At 40.7% G+C, this 24,292-nt stretch overlaps 1 protein-coding gene across 1 annotated transcript in view; it reads left to right on the plus strand.

The window, feature by feature from the left end:
• Positions 1 to 24,292, plus strand: part of LOC139581451 (thyroid hormone receptor alpha) — a 134,073-nt gene that overhangs the window by 962 nt on the left and 108,819 nt on the right. The window lies entirely within an intron of this gene.

A 24,292-nucleotide genomic window follows, 5' to 3' on the forward strand; every position in this document is an offset into this window, starting at 1 on the left:
CACGTGTCTATTATTAGCGTAACTAGAGGCCTATAATAGCTTACAAAAAGGCCTATGTGGAATTATAGGCATATAGCCTAAATCTCTCTAGCCTACATTTCTAAGTTAATTTAGCCACGTTGATTGTCATATGGTTCCTTTCAGTGAAGGCTCCTCAGTGGAGTGAGAGGACTATCCTCAGTGAATTTCATAAATATTGGAACATTTAAAAAGAGGGATGTTATGTTAGCTTGCTGGCAATGTCTATCCAACACTAGAACTCTTCCAAGTCAAGGTAAGCTTTTGGTTTTATATGTTTTTTTGCCACCGGAGGCCTGCCCTAAGTGTACACTATACTGCATGATTGTAACGGGTTTACTAGCGTTAGTGTCAGTAGATATGTTGACTATGAGGTGACCATGATGTAGTCTGTGCCTAGCGGTTAGCAGTCATGATAGTTTGGCTTGGAAAGGTTTTTTCGCCTGGTCACAGAGAGCTGATGTGTTTTGCACTGAAGTCCACAAGTGAAGGGAAAAGGTGAGAGAAGGAGAGCATGTAGATAGTTGCCAGAAGGAATTATATGTATATACAAGGAGCAAAGTGATCATGCTGTTTTTACATGGCTGCTATGAAAGTGAACTGTGTTTGACTAACGTTGTAAACTTTAATTCATGGACTAGGTTGTAGCAACCCCATGACGGGTACAGGGAAAATTCGAATATCACGCAGTAGCCTAAACCTATCAATGTTACAATGAGCTGGGTGAATGGAAAAGGAATGACAGTCATCCAATTTGCTGTAATAGAAGTAAGGCCATGCTCATTTGAAAAATACATCCTCCTCCCACATCTTAAATGGCACCGACCGCCACTGGTTTCTTTAAATATTTGCTAGTTCCCCAAACACTGAATAGCCAGCCCACAGTTATTGTTCTGCAAAAACACTGTTCAAAGGTAAATTACACTGCCAATAAGTAAGGCTATAATTCACCTTGTAGGGTTATAGTTTGTACAGCTTATAAAACATCTAAGAAATTACTGTCCATTGGAACTTTTCCAAGTAGCCTATATAGGTCTACTATCACAAAAAATACATTTCTGATCAAATGTTATCCTACTCTTTATAGTAGAAAAAAAACAACGATTTTCTCTTTGAATTGAAAGAATATGACTTTGAATGAGTATCCTATTATTTAAATGAATGAGTTTTTGTTTTTATTGGACTAACCAGTGGGAAATGAAAGAGTTCAGTTGTTGTCCCAATAGTCTGCATTCATTGCACCAGTTATGTCAGAAGCTACAAGGCAGCAGGTTAACCCTGTCTGCTCAGGTCAACACTGCACCACCAATGCATAACTTTAGCCCGATATGTCGCGCATGGCAGTTCATCAACTGAGAAAAAATATAAAAATATTTACACAATAGTGTGAGATTGAGGCCCACAATTCGGAATGCCCCCCCCCCTACCCCTCAAACATCCTATATGTTCCTGCATGAATGCCCCACCCCTCGAGCATGCCATCTTCATGCTTGTGTGACAGTTTTGATATTTCGGGTTTCCCCTGATTGTCTATGCGGTTAAAATGTGTGTCAAAAGGGAAATAATAGTATTATCAGAGTTTTTCGGGAAGGAGGACACTGTCCTAGCTAGCTACCTATCCCGCCTGCTGTGTACCGGAGTCCTAGCTAGCTAACATAGTATCCTTTGCTCCCGCCTGCCGGACACCTGCTCTCGCTGTCGTTAACAGAATTGCGGGAAAGCAGTGCCCAACAGGCAGGGGTAAAATACACTGTCTACCGGTATCCTAGCCAGCTAGCTACCTTTGTCGCCTCATCTTCTTCTGTGGGGTTTATCGGCGGTTGGCATGCAACGTTATAGTGCATTACCACCACCTACTATACTGGAGTGCCCTGCCTCCCACCTGTGTACTGGAGTCCCTTGCTTAAAAATGGACCAATAGAAGTATAAATTGCCCACATGCAGGAGTACCCCAAATTGTAGGCCATAATTACACCCTTCTCAGTTTATATGCATGGTATAGCCGCTATAGACAGGGAACAAGGTGTAATAAACGGTAATGACTTCATATAGAGTGTAGTGCCTATGTTATAAATAGTATTGGTTTCAAATCTATTTTTAAATTACCTTTTTTTTCTTCTCATAGTCGTCCATTTGGGAGCGATTGACCGTTAAATCATCATATTAACCCGACCCTAAACAGGGACATTGACCTATTTCAAATTTGTTACCATGGTGATCTTATAAATAAGCCTTTCTGGCTGTTTTAAAGGCAATGCCCCATTTTTAGACCTTGACTTCCAGACATGATTGCAAACACAAGCCTCTGACAAAGTTCTAGTATGCTAGGGGTTCCTGTAGACTTCTGGTAATTGCGTTAGCGCTAGTTAGCATTTCCTTGTGAAACTACCTCTTAATAACTTACTTCATACTGGACGTGGATACATAGAAATGGTATCCATACGTTCATCTGACTCTTGTTAATTATATACAGGGCTTCATTGCCAAAATCCAGAACTATCCCTTTAAGGCTGGATCAGTAATAACTCTGAGGACTGGCATTGTTTTGAGGGAAAGCCAAGGCAGGCAAATGGGGAAACCCCCACATCAGTGTTGTGATGGGACGGAGGACTTAACAAGCTGGGAGGGCCGTCAGGCGTGGCCCACGTGAGAAAGTGGCCTGTCTGCCCGGGGAAGACATTAAAAGACGCAGTCAGCCGCTCCACCACTAGCAGTGCTATAGGAGCTGAGGGCCAATTCTCTAGCTCTCTTTCTCCTCTGAAGGATACACTTGATCGCTCCACTCCTCATGGATTTAAAATTGAATGGCTGGCGAAAGAAGCATGGTGAAAATAAATTCTCATCATGCTTACACAGATCCAATGCTGTCCAGCTTCTCATGTACAGGGTGAACACAGGGACAACTGATCCCAAATCTGTTGTTTTGCATGGAAAGTAATTGGAGTGGAGGAAATCTCTTGATTGGGTAAACCCTGTTTTCCCCGCTCGGCTTGCCCAGCTTATATCGATTCAAGCCAGGTCATCAGAGTTAAAGGAGTTGTTCACTATTTTACAACTTGATGTTAGATGGTTCCTCACTCTGAAAGTAGTCTATGGGCCAGGGGAAACTGAAATCCATAGTTCGGTTCTCTTTAAACAGTCATTACAAACTTCAGCTAACTTTAGCCACCTCTAGCTAAAAATCAATGGAAGTGAGGTAAGCATGTTTAAAAAAATAAAATAAAATGTAATGTCCAAATCACCTGAAATCAACTCTATGTTTGATGTTACTTAAAGCTGCAATATGTAACTTTTTGGGCATCTCGACCAAATTTCCCATTTGAGTGATGTCAGAATTCGCTCACTGTCCCAAAATGTATTGTTATGCAACAGGACAGTTGTATGTATTTATAAAATTTTTATTTAACGCGTCAATTCAGTTAAGAACAGATTCTTATTTACAATGACGGCCTACTGGGGTACAGTGGGTTAACTGCCTTGTTCAGGGGCTGAAGGACAGATTTTTACCTTGTCAGCTCGTGGATTCGTTAACCTGGGCTGCCCTCAAATCAAGGCACTGCCTGCTAATTATCTATAGATTATGTATTAACTTGTCAACCACTAGCAGTGCTATAGGAGCTGAGGGCCAATTCTCTAGCTCTCTTTCTCCTCTGAAGGATACACTTGATCGCTCCACTCCTCATGGATTTAAAATTGAATGGCTGGCGAAAGAAGCATGGTGAAAATAAATTCTCATCATGCTTACACAGATCCAATGCTGTCCAGCTTCTCATGTACAGGGTGAACACAGGGACAACTGATCCCAAATCTGTTGTTTTGCATGGAAAGTAATTGGAGTGGAGGAAATCTCTTGATTGGGTAAACCCTGTTTTCCCCGCTCGGCTTGCCCAGCTTATATCGATTCAAGCCAGGTCATCAGAGTTAAAGGAGTTGTTCACTATTTTACAACTTGATGTTAGATGGTTCCTCACTCTGAAAGTAGTCTATGGGCCAGGGGAAACTGAAATCCATAGTTCGGTTCTCTTTAAACAGTCATTACAAACTTCAGCTAACTTTAGCCACCTCTAGCTAAAAATCAATGGAAGTGAGGTAAGCATGTTTAAAAAAATAAAATAAAATGTAATGTCCAAATCACCTGAAATCAACTCTATGTTTGATGTTACTTAAAGCTGCAATATGTAACTTTTTGGGCATCTCGACCAAATTTCCCATTTGAGTGATGTCAGAATTCGCTCACTGTCCCAAAATGTATTGTTATGCAACAGGACAGTTGTATGTATTTATAAAATTTTTATTTAACGCGTCAATTCAGTTAAGAACAGATTCTTATTTACAATGACGGCCTACTGGGGTACAGTGGGTTAACTGCCTTGTTCAGGGGCTGAAGGACAGATTTTTACCTTGTCAGCTCGTGGATTCGTTAACCTGGGCTGCCCTCAAATCAAGGCACTGCCTGCTAATTATCTATAGATTATGTATTAACTTGTCAATTTTATATGATTTTCGAACAACCGTTTGAAATGAGGTGCATTCCGTCTCACTAATTCACATAGAAGTAGCCTATTTCACTGTGGCGGACATTTTTACGTTTGAGGCATGTTATGCTAATGTAAGGCAAGGAATAGCTAGATGAGCCGGACAAACTTCTCTCTTCGATGAGAGCTCAAGCACTCCCCCAGTGTTACCTCAGGCCAAGTTTGCAGACATTTGCACATCTCCAGTTAGGACAACCTGGCCGAACTTTCCACCCAGACGCATTTTCCGGCTAGCGCCTGCGTTGTCTTCATTGTTGTTTTCCTTACTAATATTTACTGTGTGCGTTCTTATTAAAGTGCCTTATTACCTTTATCGTAATACAGTTTATGTATATCGTGTTATGTCTTTTTCTATTGTAGCCCCCCTGTATTTGTGTATGGAGCATAATGTATTCTGCGTCTATTCCTTTATAACCGTGGACACGCGAGGTACTGATTTTCATAATGGTGTTATGCTCAATTGTGCTTATCTAGTTACATTTTTCTATTACTTCTGTAAAACATTGCTAATGGTGTCAAATAAGTATTTAGCTTGTGTCGTATCCTTTTGAAGCTGCCCTGGCCCTATCATGACCATTGCGTTGGCCTGTGTATTAACTTAGCTTCTTTAGCATAGCTCTGCCCGGCCCTCTTGTGGAGCGCTTCAGTCATGTTACTTCATTGTAACAGTGTATTATTGCTATATCCTGATTTTTATTCTAATGACTAATACATTCTCTTTATTCTGTACTTTCAGAAACCACACACACACACAGTATTGAATATAACTTGCCAACATCATAGTTGGAACTGGACATATTTCTTCCCTGAAATTGATGACTGCTTTTGCGTGCTAGCAACATACTGTTTGGAGAGGGATGAGGGAGAGGAGAGGCTTAATATGACTGCTTGTGTTGGCTCCGTCTACTCCGTTAGCGCTAGGACTAATGTAGCCTACGTTTCCCGATTTGGATGAGAATTGTGTTATGCTGTTGCTACTTCTGTGAATGTCTAAACATTGCATCCAAAAGTAAGCTGACTCTCATTGAGGACATCACTTTGTACATTTTGCACAACGCTTGTGAGGGGGGAAAAAAGTGGCCAGCTCAAACGCTGACTGTTGCGTCGATTGTAACTAGACGTTCTAATCACTGCAGGCACCACAGTAGAATGATCACACTTGTGTGTTCGTACGCGTTAAAGTGGAAATGACAAACTTTTAGAAACCTTTTATAACCTTCAACAAGATACAAGTTTGCATTTTCTGTTGTGCAGGAAACATCCTAAAACTACAGGATGATCACATTTTAAGATGCGGTAGCTGTGCCTCTGTTCTCCACAGGGCTTGGTATAGCTGAGCCTGGCTGTCACTGTCCCAGAGTGCTCAGTGGTGTAAATGCATGGCTCTTCTCCTCTCCTCTCTTGTGGAGGATTAGTGGGGCCTGTCTGTCGCAGATGGCTGATTAGTATAGGCCTCCTCCTGGAGCTGTTCCCACAAACAGGCCCTTGGCTCTCTCTGCCTTGCTGCAGTCACTGTGATGTAACTCCAAGATGCACGTATGCATCAGGCAGCACTCACACACAAATGATCTTTATCATGTTTGGGTCTTTTTGATTGTTGATTTCTATTTTCTGGTTATGTTTTCTGAAGCCGAGCTGAACAAACAAGACATAATCATTCAAATGAGCTCTCTGCAGCGTGTAGCCTAGTAGATGGATGATTTGGTTGATGTGATTAATGGTAAAAGGATATTCCCAATCAGCAGATGCAGGACCAACAGTACTGTGTCCCTGGACACCGATAATGAAGGGGCAAACCTCCACTAATGTCGCCGTGTAATGGCTTCACTTCCTGTTTAGGGTGGGGTGAACACCTGATTGGTCAGCGGCAGGGCTGTACATTTCTCAAAGCTTTAAATTGATGCATAGCAGTAAAATGTGCACAAGAGCCAAGCAGCCACTCTTGACTCCATTCCAAGGAATAAGGTGAGTCTTTTTTTTTTTTTTTCATGGCGCAGATGAAAAATTGTTATTCTGAAGCTGTAGCCTATTGTTTTGTTTAAATGTGTATGGATTTTTTGAAGTTTCTGCACACAAGGGCGTTGGCTATGCATTGAGTTTGGCCAAAATTGTGGGTGTTTTAAAATCGTTTACCTCATATTTACTACCCAAAGACGAGGAGGGTTAACTGTTTTGATGTGTGTGTGTGTGTTCAAGCTCATTTGTGTGTGGAAATATGTTTACCACAGAATGACAGCAGTAAGCAACATTCCATCCTGAATTATGTTTTGTTTAAGAGCCTGTTCTGGCAATGTACAAGATGTTGGACCCTGGGAAACGACAGCATGCTCCCTCACACGACATGTACAGTACCAGTCAAAAGGTTGGACACACCTACTCATTCAATGTGTTTTCTTTATTTAAATTTTTTCTACGTTGTAGAATAATAGTGAAAACATCATGATTCCATGTGTTATTTCATAGTTTTGAAGTAACCAAAAAAGTGTTAAACCAAAGGAAAATCAATTTTATATGAGATAATTCAAAGTAGCCACCCTTTGTCTTGATGACAGCTTTGCACACTTGTGGCATTCTCTCCACCAGCTTAACTTGAAAAGGTTTTACAACAGTCATGAAGGAGTTCCCACGTATGCTGAGCACTTGTTGGCTGCTTTTCCTTCAATCTGCGTTCCAACTCATCCCAAACCATCTCAATTGGGTTGAGGTCGGGTGATTGTGGAGGGCAGGTCATCTGATGCAGCACTCCATCACTGTCCTTCTTTCTCAAATAGCCCTTGCACAGCCTGGAGGTGTGTTGGGTCATCTTCCTGAGCGGTATGATGGCTGCGTGGTCCCATGGAGTTTATACTTGCGTACTATTGTTTGTACAGATGAACGTGGTACCTTCAGGCGTTTGGAAATTTCTCCCAAGGATGAACCAGACATGTGGAGGTCTACAATTTTTTTTCTGAGGTCTTGGCTGATTTCTTTAGATTTTCCCATGATGTCAAGCAAAGAGGCACTGAGTTTGAAGGTAGGCCTTGAAATACATCCACAGGTACACCTCCAATTGACTCAAATTATGTAAATTAGCTTATCAGAAGCTTCTAAAGCCATGACATCATTTTCGGGAATTTTCCAAGCTGTTTAAAGGCACAGTCAACTTAGTGTATGTAAACTTCTGACCCACTGGAATTGTGATACAGTGAAATAATGTCTGTAAACAATTGTTGGAAAAATTACTTGTCATGCACAAAGTAGATGTCCTAACCGACTTGCCAAAACTATAGTTTGTTAATTAACAAGACATTTGTGGAGTGGTTGAAAAATGAGTTTTAATGACTCCAACATAAGTGTATGTAAACGTTTGACTTCATACATACATACATACATACCGTACCAGTCAAAAGTCTGGACACACCAAGTTATTCAATGGTTTCGTTATTTTACTTTTTTCTACATTGTAGAATAATAGTGATGACATCAAAACTATGGAATAACACATGGAATCATGTAGTAACCAAAAAACTATTAAACAAATCAAAATATGTTTGAGATTCTTCAAAGTAGCCACCCTTTGCCTTGACAGCTTTGCACACTCTTGGCATTCTGTCAAACAGCCTCAAGAGGTAGTCAGCTGGAATGCATTTCAATTAACTTCTCTAGGGTATGTGGGACGGTAGCGTCCCACCTCGTCAACAGCCAGTGAAACTGCAGGGCGCCAAATTCAAAACAGAAATCCCATAATTGAAATTCCTCAAACATACAAGTATTTTACACCATTTTAAAGATACACTTGTTGTAAATCCAGCCAAAGTGTCCGATTTCAAAAAGGTTTTACGACGAAAGCACACTATGTTAGGTATGAGCCAAGTCACAAAAAGACAGCCATTTTTCCAGCCAAAGAGAGGAGTAACAAAAAGCAGAAATAGAGAAAATTAATCACTAACCTTTGATGATCTTCATCAGATGACACTCATAGGACTTCATGTTACACAATACATGTATGTTTTGTTCGGTAAAGTTCATATTTATATCCAAAAATCTGAGTTTAGGCGGGACGCTACTGTCTCACTTGGCAAAAAGCCAGAGAAAATGCAGAGCGCCAAATTCAAATGAATGACTATAAAAATCTAACTTTCATTAAATCACACATGAAAGATAACAAATTAAAGCTACACTGGTTGTGAATCCAGCCAACATGTCAGAATTCAAATAGGCTTTTCGGCGAAAGCAAACGATGATATTATCTGAGGATAGCACAATAGTAAACAAAGGCAGAGAAGCATATTTCAACCCTGCAGGCGCGACACAAAACGCAGAAATAAAAATATAATTCATGCCTTACCTTTGACGAGCTTCTGTTGTTGGCACTCCAATATGTCCCATAAACATCACAAATGATCTTTTTGTTCGATTATTTCCGTCGATATATATCCAAAATGTCAATTTACATCAGAGGGTTTTCTATCCAAATCTACTAATAATATGCATATCTTATCTTCTGGGGATGAGTAGCTGGCAGTTGAATTTGGGCATGCTTTTCATCCAAAATTCCGAATGCTGCCCCCTACCCTAGAGAAGTTAACAGGTGTGCCTTGTTAAAAGTTAATTTGTGGAATTTCTTTCCTTAATGGGTTTGAGCCAAGTGTTGTGACAAGGTATACAGAAGATAGCCCTATTTTGTAAAATACAAAGTCCATATTATGGCAAGAAGGCTCAAATAAGCGAAGAGAAATGACAGTCCATCTACTTTAAGACATGAAGTTCAGTGAATTCAGTCAGTAATGATGGACTGTTGTTTCTCTTTGCTTATTTGAGCTGTTCTTGCCATAATATGAACTTGGTCATATATTTTCACTTTGTCATTATGTGATCTTGTGTGTAGATCTATTTAATAAATCTATTTAATCCATTTTGAATCCAGGCTCTAACACAACAAAATGTGGAACAAGTCAAGGGGTTTGAATACTTTCTGAAGGTCCTCTGTAATAGCCTACTGATCATCAACAATTTCATAGGAGCATCACTCCAGCATGTCACGCCTGTATGGAAGGACATCATTATAGGCACTGCTCTTAGTTTGAGAATATAAATAACATCAATGCGAATGGGTCTAATTTGTGATCACGGATGTTTTTAAAAGTAGTATTTTTAGTCACCTTCTGTGATCAGGATTATATATTTTTTTTGCTGTCAGGACGCATCTCTTAACCTCTTTGGGCTAGGAGGCAGTATTTTGACGTCTGGATGAAAAGCATGCCCAAAGTAAACAGCCTGTTACTCAGGCCCAGAATCTAGGATATGCATATAATTAGATTTGTAGATTTGTATAGAAAACACTCTAAAGTTTCTTAAACTGTTAAAATAATGTCTGTGAGTATAACAGAACTGATATGGCAGGTGAAAATCTGAGGACAAACCATCCCCCCCCAAAAGAAATTCAGCCTACCACTGTTTCCAATGGTTGTCATTTTTAATATGAGGTGAAACCTCACAGATTGCAGTTCCTAGGGCTTCCACTAGATGTCAACAGTCTTTAGAAAGAGTTTCAGGCTTGTTTTTGGAAAAATGAGCTAGAATTTGTAGTTTTTCTAAGTGGCTCCCATTTTGGCTGTAGTGTTTTCATGCGCGTGGATGAGAGCGCGTTCTTTGTTGTTTATCTCCGGTAAAGACAATAACGATTCTCCTTCTTACATTTGATCGGTTATTTACGTATTAGGGTACCTGAGGTTTGATTTATAAATGTTGTTTGACTTGTTTGGAGAAGTTTATTGGTAACGTTTGGGATTAATTTTGTATGCATTTTGAAGGAGGGAAACCGGTGGATTATTGAATGAAGCGCGCCAGCTAAACCGAGTTTTTGGGGATATAAAGGACTTTTTTAAACAAAAGGACCATTTGGGATGTAGCTGGGACCTTTTGGCGTACCAACAGAAGATCTTCAAAGGTAAGGCATTTATATTATCGCCATTTCTGACTTTCGTGGCGCACCTGCCTGGTTGAAAAATGTTTTTAATGCTTTTGTGTGCGGGGCGCTGTCCTCAGATAATCGTATGGTGGGCTTTCGACATAAAGCCTTTTTGAATTCCAACACAGCGGCTGGATTAACAAGAAGTTAAGCTTTATTTTGATGTATGACACTTGTATTTTCATGAAAGTTAAATATGACTTTCTGTAATTTGTATTTCGCGCTCTGCATTTTCACCGGATGTTGTCGAGTTGGGTCGCTAGCGGAACACCTGCGCCAGAACTCAGCTGCCAAGACGAAATTCAAAACAACTCAGTTGGCTAGTTCAGCTATCTGTCAAGAAATGGGCAGGTTGTTACTTGATCCTACTGCTACAATTGGTAGAGTGAGGCTGTAACTCAACTTCCTTTCATATCTCTCTCCATTGCGCATATCGCTTGTTGCTGTTTACTGCTACTAAGAGAAGTTGACCCCTGACCCCGCCCCCTCGTCAAGATTAGCTCAATGGTGATGATATTTGCTATCAAGCCATAAATGTGCATAACATCTAACAGAACGTGCATCATTTAAATATATTTTTCCCTACCTTCGCTCTCCTTGTTAGATATTGCACATTCCTGGCTGTTACGTTCCCCAGTTTCTGTGTTGTATTTGAGTGTGTGTGTTTCAGGAGATGGCTTCCTGGAAGCCTCCCCAACCAGCTGATTGGTCGACTCAATGGCTAATGGATGATTAGAGAGCTGACCCCGCCCCCTCGTCAAGATGCAGCTGTATCCAATTAGACTCCTGAAGCTATATAAAAGCCAGTGTTCTGTTCAGGAGGAAGAGGAGATTGAATATTTTGGAGAGATTAGAGAGAGAGAGATTTTTGCTGGAGAATTTGATTGTGATAAAGTGTTGGTTGTTTCTCAAAGAGATTTGGTATGTACTATGTAAGTTGTTGCTGAGGGAGCTGATTGGTTATGTCTGTTATGTGTTATAGGACGCACTGTTTTGATTATTGAAATTGATTGTTCTGTTTTATTTGTTCCCAGGGGGGAAGGAGAAGGCACTTTGGGAGTGCTTAGGCAAGAAGCCCGCGGGCATACATATACCCGTAGTATATTTACTGTCTAGGCACACTAGGTAAGACCTGGGCGGACCACCCCCTGTATTTTGGTTAGGGCACCCGGTGGTGCTAAGTTAGGTAAGTTAAGTGGATAGGCAGGTTAGATAGGAGAGGGGAAGCTTTGATATTTACTTTCTTTGCTTTGGTTCCGTCCATCCCCTTTTCCCCATATTACCGTGTAGGAAATAAATCCTAGTAAACGGTAAATTCTGCCTTTGTCGTCCTTTCTCCCACCTACAGTTCATACCTCTTTTGCTTCACGGGGAGTTGAGTTGCAGCAGGGTGTTGCGTTCCCTCTTCTCAGAGGCGTGCGTAACACTGGCTTGTTGAAAACGAACACTTCAATAAAACGACGTCAATAGTAATTGTTGATACATACCTTAGTCTTATTGGGCAGCAACATGAAAACTGTTGGAACCATGTCCCCCTCCTGCAACCTGTGAATGGTGTACACCTGGCTGAACAAAGGAGGGGTTGTCTTGAATGTTCATCTACAAACCGGTCCTTTTGAGTCGCACAGGTACTCCACGTTGCGTGTAGTTGTGAAGATCAGAATTATGTCTCGCCCGAGTTCAGAGAGGGATGTAGGTACAGGGGGTGCCGTGTTCTTTTGTCGATGCTTCTGCAACATCTTCCTGTTCTTCAGAGAGGGCCTTTCTCCCCAAATAGACGCAGGAAGCCATGTGTACCACAGTCCACAACTTGGTTGGTTTCTTCCTGGGTCTCCAGGCTTCTCTCTTTCAGGTCATTCATCACCTTTCAGATCAGAATCAGAGCGTTGTCCGGGGTGTGGTTGTGTTCTCCAGTGAGGGTTCTGCGACCTCATCATTCGAAAGCATATCTGGTGCGCTTCCAGAAGGATTTATTTGTGAACTGTCGGTGTAGCCTTCATGCGCCAGAATATTTTTTCCATGCGCAGAGAGCAGCGTACATTTGCATTCATTCTGTTAAATTTCTTAAAATAGCTTACAGTATACTCCTTCTTGTGCAATGTATAGCATACTGTACTGTTTGTCTGCCTGTCTTGGTGAGAATCTTAAGTTAATCAAATACTAAAATAGTATTTTTTGTTTGTTTGTGTGCTTATTATTTTACCTTTCAAGTATGACAGAACTAGAACAGTCTCCCGGTCATCATGGGAAAGTAAAATGTTAATACTTTTGAATAACATTTGACTTATCATATGAAATCAAACACTGTTCGATCCTTGTATTAATGGCAGTGTTTGCCTATCAATATAATAAGCATTTATCTGTGAAATTAGACATTGAACTTGAACCGTTTCAACAATCCTCAATGGCTTCAACTGAGTGTCCTTTCCAGCCAGGGTTGGGCATCACTTTGAAACATTCCAATGTTATAGTCTTGTGAATCTCTTATGCACATTTCTTATTGAAAGTGGGGACAAATGGGAGAGATGGAGTGATACTGATAATTTAAAAAAAAATATATATTCTCATTCATTTTATAAAGACACGAGGTAAGTATACTTACACGAGGTAAGTATATAATAGTTTTAAAAGATGCCCTTGCCTTAAAGTTGCTCCTCGGATAGAAACAAATGTTATTCTGTTCTTTTGAAATAGCCAGAATATTCCACATCATAATGAGACTAAATAAAACGACACAGGCAGAGTTGCAAAGAAAAAGCCAAATCTCAGACTGGCAAATAAAAAGAAAAGATTAAGACGGGCAAAAGAACAGACACCGGACAGTTCGCCTCTTCACTGTTGACGTTGAGACTGGTGTTTTATGGGTACTATTTAATGAAGCTACCAGTTGAGGACTTGAGGCGTCTGTTTCTCAAACTAGACACACTAATGTACTTGTCCTCTTGCTCAGTTGTGCACTGGGTCCTCCCACTCCTCTTTCTATTCTGGTTCGAGCCAGTTTGTGCTGTTCTGTGAAGGGAGTAGTACACAGCGTTGTAGAAAATCTTCAGTTTCTTGGCAATTTCTGGCATGGAATAGCCTTAATTTCTCAGAACAAGAATAGACTGAGTTTCAGAAGAAAGTTCTTTGTTTCTGGACATTTTGAACCTGTAATCGAACCCACAAATGCTGATGCTCCAGATACTCAACTAGTCTATAGAAGGACAGTTTTATTGCTTCTTTAATCAGGGCAACAGTTTTCAGCTGTGCTAACATCATCGCAAAAGGGTTTTCTAATGATGAATTAGCCTTTTAAAATGATAAACTTGGTTTAGCTAACACAACGTGCTATTGGAACACAGGAGTGATGGTTGATGATAATGGGCCTCTGTATGCCTATGTAGATATTCCATAAAAAATCTGCCGTTTCCAGCTACAATAGTCATTTACAACATTAACAATGTCTACAGTGTATTTCTGATCAATTTGATGTTATTTTAATGGACAAAAAATGTGCTTTTCTTTCAAAAACAATGACATTTCTAAGTGACCCCAAACTTTTGAACGGTGGTGTACATGTCGGCTGTTTTGCTCTAGAACGCCCACAATACTGAGCAAACATAATAAACGCAACATGCACAATTTCAATGATTTTACTGTTAGTTCATATAAGGAAATCAGTCATTTAAAATAAAATGGCCTTAATCTATGGCCCACCCACTGGGTAGCCAGGCCCAGCCAATCAAAATTAGTTTTTCCCCACAAAGGGATTGTATTACATACAGAAATACACCTCTGTTTCATCAGCTGTCTGGGTGGCTGGTCTCAGATGATTGCTCAGGTGAAGAATCCAGATGTGGAGGTCCTGGGCTGGTGTGGTTGTGAGACCGGTTGGACGTACTGTCAAATTCTCTAAAATGACAATGGAGGCGGCTTATGGTAGAGATATTAACATTAAATTATCTGGCAACAGCTCTGGTGGACATTCCTGCAGTCAACATGTTTACTTGAGACATTTGTGGCATTTAGACTGCACATTTTAGAGTGCTTTTATTGTACCCAGCACAAGGTGCACCTGTTTAATGTTGTTTAATCTGTCAGGGGGTGGATTAGCTTGGCAAAGGAGAAATGCTCACTAACAGGGATGTAAACAAATTTGTGCCCAAAATTTGAGAGAAATATGCTTTTGTGATGGAAAATGTCTGGGCTCTTTATTTCAGCTCATGCAACATGTAAACAACACATGTCGCTTTTTGTTTAGTGTATATACTGAATTCGGAAAGTATTCATTCCCTTTCCCTTTGTCCACATTATGTTACGTTTCTGCTTTATTCTAAAATGGATTTAAATACATGTTTTTCCTCATCAATCTATACACAATACCCCATAATGGCAAAGTGAATACGGGTTTTTAGAAATTTGTGCACATTTTTAAATAAAAATATATATGAAATTTTGCATAAGTATTCAGACCCTTTACTCAGTACTTTGTTGACGCACCTCGAAAGGCTACTGCAATGACTCGTGGCACAACAGCTGCTTCATGAAAACTCATAATGTAAGCATTAGCTGGTAGCAGTAGCTTACTATCTAGATTTTGTTGAAAGAGTCAATGTGCATGTGTGTGTGTGTGTGTAGGGAGCTGTTTGTTAGCAACATCATTTCAGTGACTGGCTCAGCTGGCAAGGTAATGGACAAGTTTATGCTAGCTTTCATGCCTATAGTCAAACTTCAGAAATACTGTTTATTGAAGCACAGTAATCCTTAGCTAGGTTTAAAATGGGGAAAATAAGACTTCCTCACCAACAAAACATGAGTGACACAGCCTGTGTATTGTTTTAGCTTAGATACATTTTGACTGTTTTAAGGGAGCATACGAAGTCACCTAGGTAAACATTTCAAATGTTAGACTGCGCATTTGTAGCTGAACCAGGGATACTTTAAGGAATCTGTGGCCGGACTTCTTCTTTTGCTCTAGCCCATTACTCTTTGCAAGATACGAGACCGATCAGTGCAGGCAGAATCGTTTCACTGTCTGACGTAAGACAATGTAATATAAGTGTGGCGCAGCGGGTGGCGAGTGGCTCCCCGTCTAATGCATCGCATCTCAGTGCTGGAGGCATCACTACAGACCCTGGTTAGATCCCGGGCTTTATCACAACCGGCAATGATCGGGTGTCCATAGGGCGGCGCACGATTAGCCCAACGTCGTCCGGGTTAGGGGAGGGTTTGGCCGGGGTAGGCTGTCATTGTAAAATAAGAATTTGTTCTTAACTGACTTGTCTAGTTAAAAAATAAAGTTATATAAATACACTGAGTGTACTAACATTAAGATCACCTGCTCTTTCCATGACATAGACTGACCAGGGGAATCAGTGATCCCTTATTGATGTCACTTGTTAAATCCACTTCAATCAGAGTAGATGAATGGGAGGAGACAGGTTAAACAAGGATTTTTAAACCTTGAGACATGGATTGTGTATGTGTACCATTCAGAGGGTAAATGGGAAAGGCAAAATGTAAGTGCCTTTGAACTAGAGGTCGACCGATTAATCGGAATGGCCGATTTTAATTAGGGCCGATTTCAAGTTTTCTTAACAATCGGTAATCGTCATTTTTGGATGCCGATTATGGCCAGTTACATTGCACTCCACGAAGAGACTGCGTGGCAGTCTGACTACCTATTACGTGAGTGCAGCAAGGAGCCACGGTAAGTTGCTAGCTAGCATTAAACTTATCTGATAAAAAAACAATCAATCTTAACATAATCACTAGTTAACTACACATGGGTCATGATATTACTAGTTTATCTAGCTTGTCCTGCGTTGCATATAATCGATGCGGTGCCTGTTAATTTATCATCGGATCACAGCCTACTTCGCCAAACAGGTGATTTAACAAGCGCAATTGTGAAAAAAGCACTGTCGTGGCACCAATGTGTACCTAACCATGAACATCAATGCCTAAAATCAATAAACAAGTATATATGTTTAAACCTGCATATTTAGTTAATATTGCCTGCTAACATGAATTTCTTTGAACTAGGGAAATTGTCACTTATCTTGCGTTCTGTGCAAGCAGAGTCAGGGTATATGCAGCAGTTTGGGCCGCCTGGCTCGTTGCGAACTGTGTGAAGACCATTTCTTCCTAACGAAGACTAATTCATTTGCAAGAATTTTACATATTTATGACATAACATTGAAGGTTGTGCAATGTAACAGCAATATTTAGACTTAGGGTTGCCACCCGTTCGATAAAATACGGGATGGTTCCGTATTTCACTGAAAGAATAAACGTTTTATTTTCAAAATTATAGTTTCCGGATTTGACCATATTAATGACCTAACGCTCGTATTTCTGTGTGTTTTTATTAATATGATTAAGTCTATGATTTGATAGAGCAGTCTGACTGAGCAGTGGTAGGCAGCAGCATGCTCGTAAGCATTCATTCAAACAGCACTTTACTGCGTTTTGCCTGCAGCTCTTAGCAATGCTTTAGCCACAGCGCTGTTTGACTTCATGCCTATCAACTGCCGAGATTAGACTGGCAATACTATAGTGCCTATAAGAACATCCAATAGTCATAGGTATATGAAATACAAATGGTATAGAGAGAAATAGTCCTATAATAACTACAACCTAAAACTTCTTAACTGGGAATATTGAAGACTCATGTTAAAAGGAACCACCAGCTTTCATATGTTCTCATGTTCTGAGCAAGGAACGTAAACGGTAGCTTTTTTTACATGGCACATATTGCACTTTTACTTTCTTCTCCAACACTGTTTTTGCATTATTTAAACCAAATTGAATGTGTTTATTAATTTGAGACTAAATTGATTTTATTGATGTATTATATTAAGTTCAAATAAGTGTTCATTCATTATTGTTGTAATTGTCATTATTACAAATATATATATCTTGGCCGATTGTAATTGGTTTCGGATTTTTTTTGGTCCTCCAATAATCGGTATCGGCGTTGAAAAATCCTGTTCGGTCGACCTCTAGTAAAAATGCATGTTGTGAGTATGGATGTGGGTATGCAGATCCGCGAGCAACTGCGGCCCCTCATGACGAGTTTGCGCTTGAGTGCAGGCGGGTGTTTCCAAGTGTGTGTGCGTACGTACTGTATGTGTGTCGTTGTCCACAAACTGCAGAGGAGGAACTTGGTTTGTTGAAACCCCCAACATCATTACAACATTCCTGCTGGTCATTTTCAATCCCAGTTACACAGTAATATGGTATTCCATTATCCACTCATATGGCTTGAATTACAGCATAGAGATTTGCCTTGAATTTCAATGTGTTCTTGATCTATTTAGTACTAGTACCAGCCAATGTGTACACACATCACTCATAAAGACAGACATGATAATGATGGTACCAGCATACTAACAATCAACTAAGTCAAATGTGTTCTTGAACCAACAGATTGACAAACCAACAGATTTAGCCTTTTTTAGGGAATGAATCTGTATATTTTCCTTTTTCGGGAGGTGGGTGTGTTAATTGGTTGTTGATGTGGTGTTTAGTTACCCCCATAGACAACAACTATCACTCTTGAACCTAATGAAAAAGCACCATCTGAAAATAATAAATGATCCATCAATGTGTGTGTATAGTTGCCCTAAAAGCCACAAACCATATCTTTTCCTGCCATTTTAATGGTCACTTCAATTTGATTCTGAAGAGTGGGTCTATAAACTAGCCTATGCTTTATGTGCTTAGTAGGAATGTCATACCCTATCATAACACCAAATCTTTAGGTTGTAGGATATTACGCCGTTGTTTTGAGTCTTTTGCAAGCGAATAATGTATAGGCCTTTTCAAATACGGTTTCAAAATAGCATGCCGATCTAATGTCAGTCCTTGCATCACTCGCTCAGTCTACAAATTTGAGGGTCGTTCTATTTCCCAGCAATGTAGCCTAGCTCATTCTGTTTCAAACCAAGTGGTGGGGGCTGCTGGCTGCATTTGGACTGAAACACAGACTACAGATTGGAGCTTTAAATAATGACACAGTAATGAGCCCTGTCCCTGTGTATTTTCGCTGAATTAGAGAGTAGGTCTACATGTTGGACCTTCGCCCAATGCTTTGACAATCAGATCATTTGGGGAGACCACTAGACATTTTTTTCAAACACTCCATTCTGTTTTCTTTATCAAACTGCATGATTGACAGGTCAGAGTGTCTATTACAACACAGAAGGCGAACCCACATTCCTTGCCCACAGTTCCTTGTCACAAGGAACAAGCATTGGACATTTCCTTTCTCTGTGACATCACCGACATGTCCATGTGCCCATTGTCTTACGAGACACATCAGATATTGCACGGATCTATCTCACAAAGGGTAATGGGATTGATCAAAAGTTGTCCAGCTACAATGCGCTGCCATAACATTAGAAAATATTACCTAGGTGACATTGTCTGCTGAATGCCATTCCTGCCTCAACTGTCTGAATTAATCCATGCTAAAAGTAAGTCAATGTTGAAGTTTTTTGGGGAGGACATTTTAGTCGCCACCTTTTTCCATCTAGCTAATCAAGGATTCTTCTTCATTGAGCAGTGTTTCTGAAATTTGACTTGCTGAGCCAGTCACTGAAATAATCTTTGACTGAACAATGCTGCTAACCAACCAGCTACCTACTTAGTGCTGCACACGCAATGTTGAATCTTCCAACAAAAGCTAGCCAGCAAGCTACTGTAGTTAGTAGTGCTAATGCTTACATTATTATGAGGTTTTATGAAGCGGCTGTTCTTCTGCCACAAGTCATTGCAGTAGTCTCCCAAGTCAACTGCTTTGCTCAGCTGACCCAATGATATGATCACGAAGAAACATGCTGATCTACGGACTGAATTCTGTTAACAGTTAGTTCCTCTTAATTGTGTCCAACTTCAGGGTAATTTTAAACAAGCTAAGCAAGCTTTTTATGTCATTGTTGGAAGAGCTAGCTGACTAGCTATAAAAAGCATCTGAAAAGATTTGGCATGTGCCATCACATCCTCATAACGTTCTACATGCCAAATCTTTTCAGATGCTTTTTATAGCTAGTCAGCTAGCTCTTCCAACAATGACATAAAAAGCTTGCTTAAAATTACCCTGAAGTTGTAGACACAATTTAAGAGGAACTAACTGTTGCGTCAGGGCTTGGTACATCACTAGGGCCGAGCTCCCTGCCATCCAGAACCTCTATACCAGGCGGTGTCAGAGGAAGGCCCTAAAAAATGTTGAAGAATCCAGCCCCCCAAGTCACATGCAGTAGGCATGGCAAGCGGTACGATGCACCAAGTCTAGAACCAACAGGCCCTGAACAGCTTCTACACGTAAGCCATAAGACTGCCAAATAGTTATAGCTACCCGGACTATCTGCATTGACCTCTTTGCAACAAAAAGACTCATTGGACTCATCACATATGCTGTATTGTATTAAGTTAAAAAAAAGTGTTCATTCAGTATTGTTGCAATTGTCAATATTACAAATATATATATTTCTTAATCGGCCGAATTTAATCGGTATCAGCTTTTTTTGGTCCTTCAATCGTTATCGCCGTTGAAAAATCATAATCGGTCAACCTCTAGTAAAAACATAGCCAAATTGATTGTATGGGGGTATAATTGATTTATTAATGCATACAATTGCTGTCTCCAAAAAAAATTGATATAAAAAATGTCTAATGGAATGATATTTAATTCAAAAGATGCCCAACGATTGAACAGAGCATTAGCTGAGTTTATCTGTTTGGCTCAAGTGCAATTCTGTGACTTTGGCTAATATGCCTTTTTTTGCCGTGGTATTGTTTTCGGTATCGGGATACTAAACCTGTTACCGAAGTAAAAATTCTGGTATCACGACAGCACTACTCCTATGAACTTCACGTTGCAGCTCATGGGTCCTTTTTTTAGATGGAAATGCCCTTATCCAGTTTTCACCCCCCAGCTCAGTGCACATGAAGGTGATATGAGGCTACTTTAGGTCATTAAAATGCAGCCGTGGTACCACTACCAGTGTTTTGTGCTCTATGGTGGGATAGGACAACCCTGTAATAAGATGCAGTTACACAGTGCAAGGTTTTCCTTTGGGCTGGCTGGTGAAGTGAGTCCGCTTCCCCATCTTTATAGCTACTGCTCTATATCTGAGTAGTTACATTTAGGGGCTCACGAGATGGACTGAACTCACCTCCGCTGCCAAGTGAGTGGCGTTTTTGAGGTTGTTATCGCGTCATAAACGGTCGGATGACCTCGTGCAAACCCAGGACACGTTTACCGCTGTCCCAGCAGGACTCGTTGTCTGGATTAGTTATTCTGTTAGCTAAATAGGCCTATATATTCTCTGTTTGACAAGTGTCATTTACATAAAGTACTGGATGCTGCTGAGAACCGATAGCTTACGATGTGAGATTCTAATGGCTTTAGTTATTGTACTTTCTGCATGGCGCCACTGGTAACGTCTGTCTGGTTTCGAGAACACGTTGAGCGGTCAGTTGACGAATCTTCTGAATGAGCCACTTTTGTACATTTTGTTCGGAATAAGATGTTCCATAGTAGTTTCCGGGATGTTCAGCAAATTGCCAGAAATGAAATGATAGTTGACATGTTTCTGGAAAACTATGTATCTCTCCATTGTAAATGCTTCCTCGCTCTTTTCCCTTCCCTCGCGGCAATGGCAGCCAAAATTGGATCCGCATGTCCTCCTGCCTACACACAAAGAAGGGACAAATACTCCAATATCCTGGTGAACTAACCACCTCCCCCCCCCCCCCCCCCTTCCCTCGGGCTAGAGGAGATGAGACATTACTCTTTGTGAAGCTAAAACGTATCATAGATCATAAGGAGGTTTTAAATACAAGAACGTTTTGTTGAAGCTAATCAAAGGAATTGTGGTCGGGCCATCTGGAGATAGCCCAATCAGCAAGGGGCTATTTTGATCTATGCTTTCAGGCACACTTTGTTACTTGATGTAATCAAGTCATATGCACTTCATTTAACTGTATTTTCTTCTTCTGGACAGAAGTAATTTGTCATTATGGAGGCATGTGGCGTTTCTTATATACGTTTATTTGGTCAGTGTGATGGGGTCAGTAAAATGGTGCTCCATGTAGTTGGGTGTCAAAGTTGGTAGGTTAGGCTATTTGTTGCTGCATGTGTAGCTACGTTTTTGGGCTTTGTGCTTTTTTGTCCATTTCAGACTTGTGAGACACGTCAAACCGACTGAAATGTGGCACTGTCTTTTGGAACGAATATACCAATGTTTTACACTGTTCAGTTACAAATGGATAGGGCCGAAATCTAACCTAAAACTAATTTGTACTTTGAACATTCACAAACGCATCTTTACACTCTGATGCTAGGCCGTGTCATGCAGTGTCCATATGAATTTGACATGGGCTTTAATGGTTTTAAGTCATCTGGTTTGAGACATTTCTTTGTCCCGCTCCTGCCTGCACCCTCAGCTTTTCATACCGCACCCGCTCCTGCTGGCTTTTCTCTCCGACTCCCACCTGCTCCTTCAAGAACTGGTCCCGAAACCAACCGCAGTCCCGCAATGTTATTTTAGGCGTATGTGACACAGCTCACTTCGGCCATGTCCATGGTCCCAGCAATTTTGCACCCTATAGGCAAAATCAAAATGCGCAACAATAACCTAAGAAATGGGCCCATTATATTAGGCTTGGCTATATCAGTATTACTGGACTATATCAGCCAATAGGCTAGACATACAGTAGTTTGAATAGAGTACAGTTGGAGAGAGCGTGGACGGACACTTCTTTTTAGCTACCTTTTTGCATAGTCTACCTTTTTTTTAAGGAGCGTGACGATTTTCAGACTGAGACAAATATGGGTGATCAATATTTATTTCTATGCAATGTAGTCTATAGCCTAATCACATTTGGGAAGTTAATTTAATTGAAACGATAACTGCCCCGTGCTTCTCCGCCCATGCATAGCTATAGCCTACTCTATTTAATTGAGACCACATGCGCACCTGATCTCGCATGCCAAACTAGGAGAGGAGAGGTATGGCTACTGAACTTAAAGCAGCATGAATGCTGAGGGCAGACACTTGCACTTTCTCTTGAGCTATGTTTTGCATATAGGATATAGCGTAAATCTTAGGAGCCGGACGATTTGCAGGCAGTGGGTTTATTGAAAAGGAATAGGCGCAACACTTGCTTACCAATGTATGCGCATTGCACATTTTTCCTGTTCAATGGTCACACTTTTTTTGTGCACCTCGACTCATGTTGGTTCAGCGCCCTCCACTTCTTTCCGTTATCGCTATTTATTTACAGACACTCAAGTAAACTATAGCCTAATCATATTGAAGTTAATTTCCTTGGAACGATATCTGCCACGTGATTCTCTGCCCATGCATAGGCAGCCTACTCGATTTCATTGAGACCACAAATTTTACCTCGCACATCCAACTCGGAGAGGTAGGCTACTAGACTTGAAGCAGTGAATTCTACGGTGTGTGAATAATGCAACAAAGGTGTACTTTTAATACAATAGGTAGGCAAACGCATACAAAGCAGAACGATGACAGTTTCTACTCCCCCAAAAATGCATCCTAAAGTTGTCTCTGACCACCCACTCCTGCAGTATGAAAAATGACATCCATGCTGCGATCTCTGTTTGGAGCCGCAGGTCCAGCAGATGCCCTCTAGTGTGAACCCCATGGAGGTCCAAGGTCAGGATCCACTACTGTTGCCACCCAGACTGAGACTGTGGTGAGGAGCAGGGCATGTGCACAGAGGCCCTCTAGTGTGATCCTAATGGAGGTCTGAGGTCAGGATCCACTTCTGTTGCCACCGAGACCGATACTGTGGTGAGGAGCAGGGCAGGTGCACAGAGGGAGGGACACACTCCAACACGTGCGTGCGTGCACACACACACACACACACCAACCCATCTACTTCTGTCTGGAGCAGGATTCTGTAAGCAGGATTCTGTCTCACTCCTCACTCAGGAACGGGTACACTGCATGGTATCACCTTTCATTATCCCCCCCCACTACACACACATTCCACCACTACCAATAGTAACAAAATAACAGACGACTCCTCCCATGTGCTCAACTCAGTTTGTTCTCATTCGGGAATGTGCAATAGTGGATTGTGAAATGTATGTGTGGCCTTCGTGTGTGTTGGTACAAACGGTCATCAAAGTTGTTAAAAGGTTCTAAAAACAATTCTAAGAAATGCAACTGTTGGACAATGGATGAATACACTCCAAACATTTTTACTGGCACGGACAAATAATGAATGGTTTTCAAGTATTCAAATTATTGCCAAGTTGCACTTTTTTATGCACACATATTTTCTAATGGTATCTTTTAAAAATATTTTGTGTTAAAATAAGTAATTTTATGTGCCTTTATTAGCATAAATACACTGGATGTATTTTCATTGGGGCGGCAAGGTAGCCTAGTGGTTAGAGCGTTGGACTAGTACCGAAAGGTTGCAAGTTCAAATCCCCGAGCTGACAAGGTACAAATCTGTCGTTCTGCCCCTGAACAGGCAGTTAACCCGCTGTTCCTAGGCTGTCATTGAAAATAAGAATTTGTTCTTAACTGACTTGCCTAGTTAAATAAAGGTTAAAAAAAAACTTATATATGAAAAAAATATATATATGAATAGATTAACATAAAGGGGTGTTACAGTGTTTTGCAAACACCAAAAACTTGCTCTGTCTAGGCCTAACCTGCACTCACCTGCGCTGTCTAGACTGACTCATTTAATTGATGTTGTCACGTTCTGTTCCATAATGCGATTTGTTAATCTGAGGGCATCCTGCTATTTACACAAT

Source organism: Salvelinus alpinus, chromosome 1, assembly GCF_045679555.1.
Source record: "Salvelinus alpinus chromosome 1, SLU_Salpinus.1, whole genome shotgun sequence".
Classification (NCBI taxonomy): domain Eukaryota; kingdom Metazoa; phylum Chordata; class Actinopteri; order Salmoniformes; family Salmonidae; genus Salvelinus; species Salvelinus alpinus.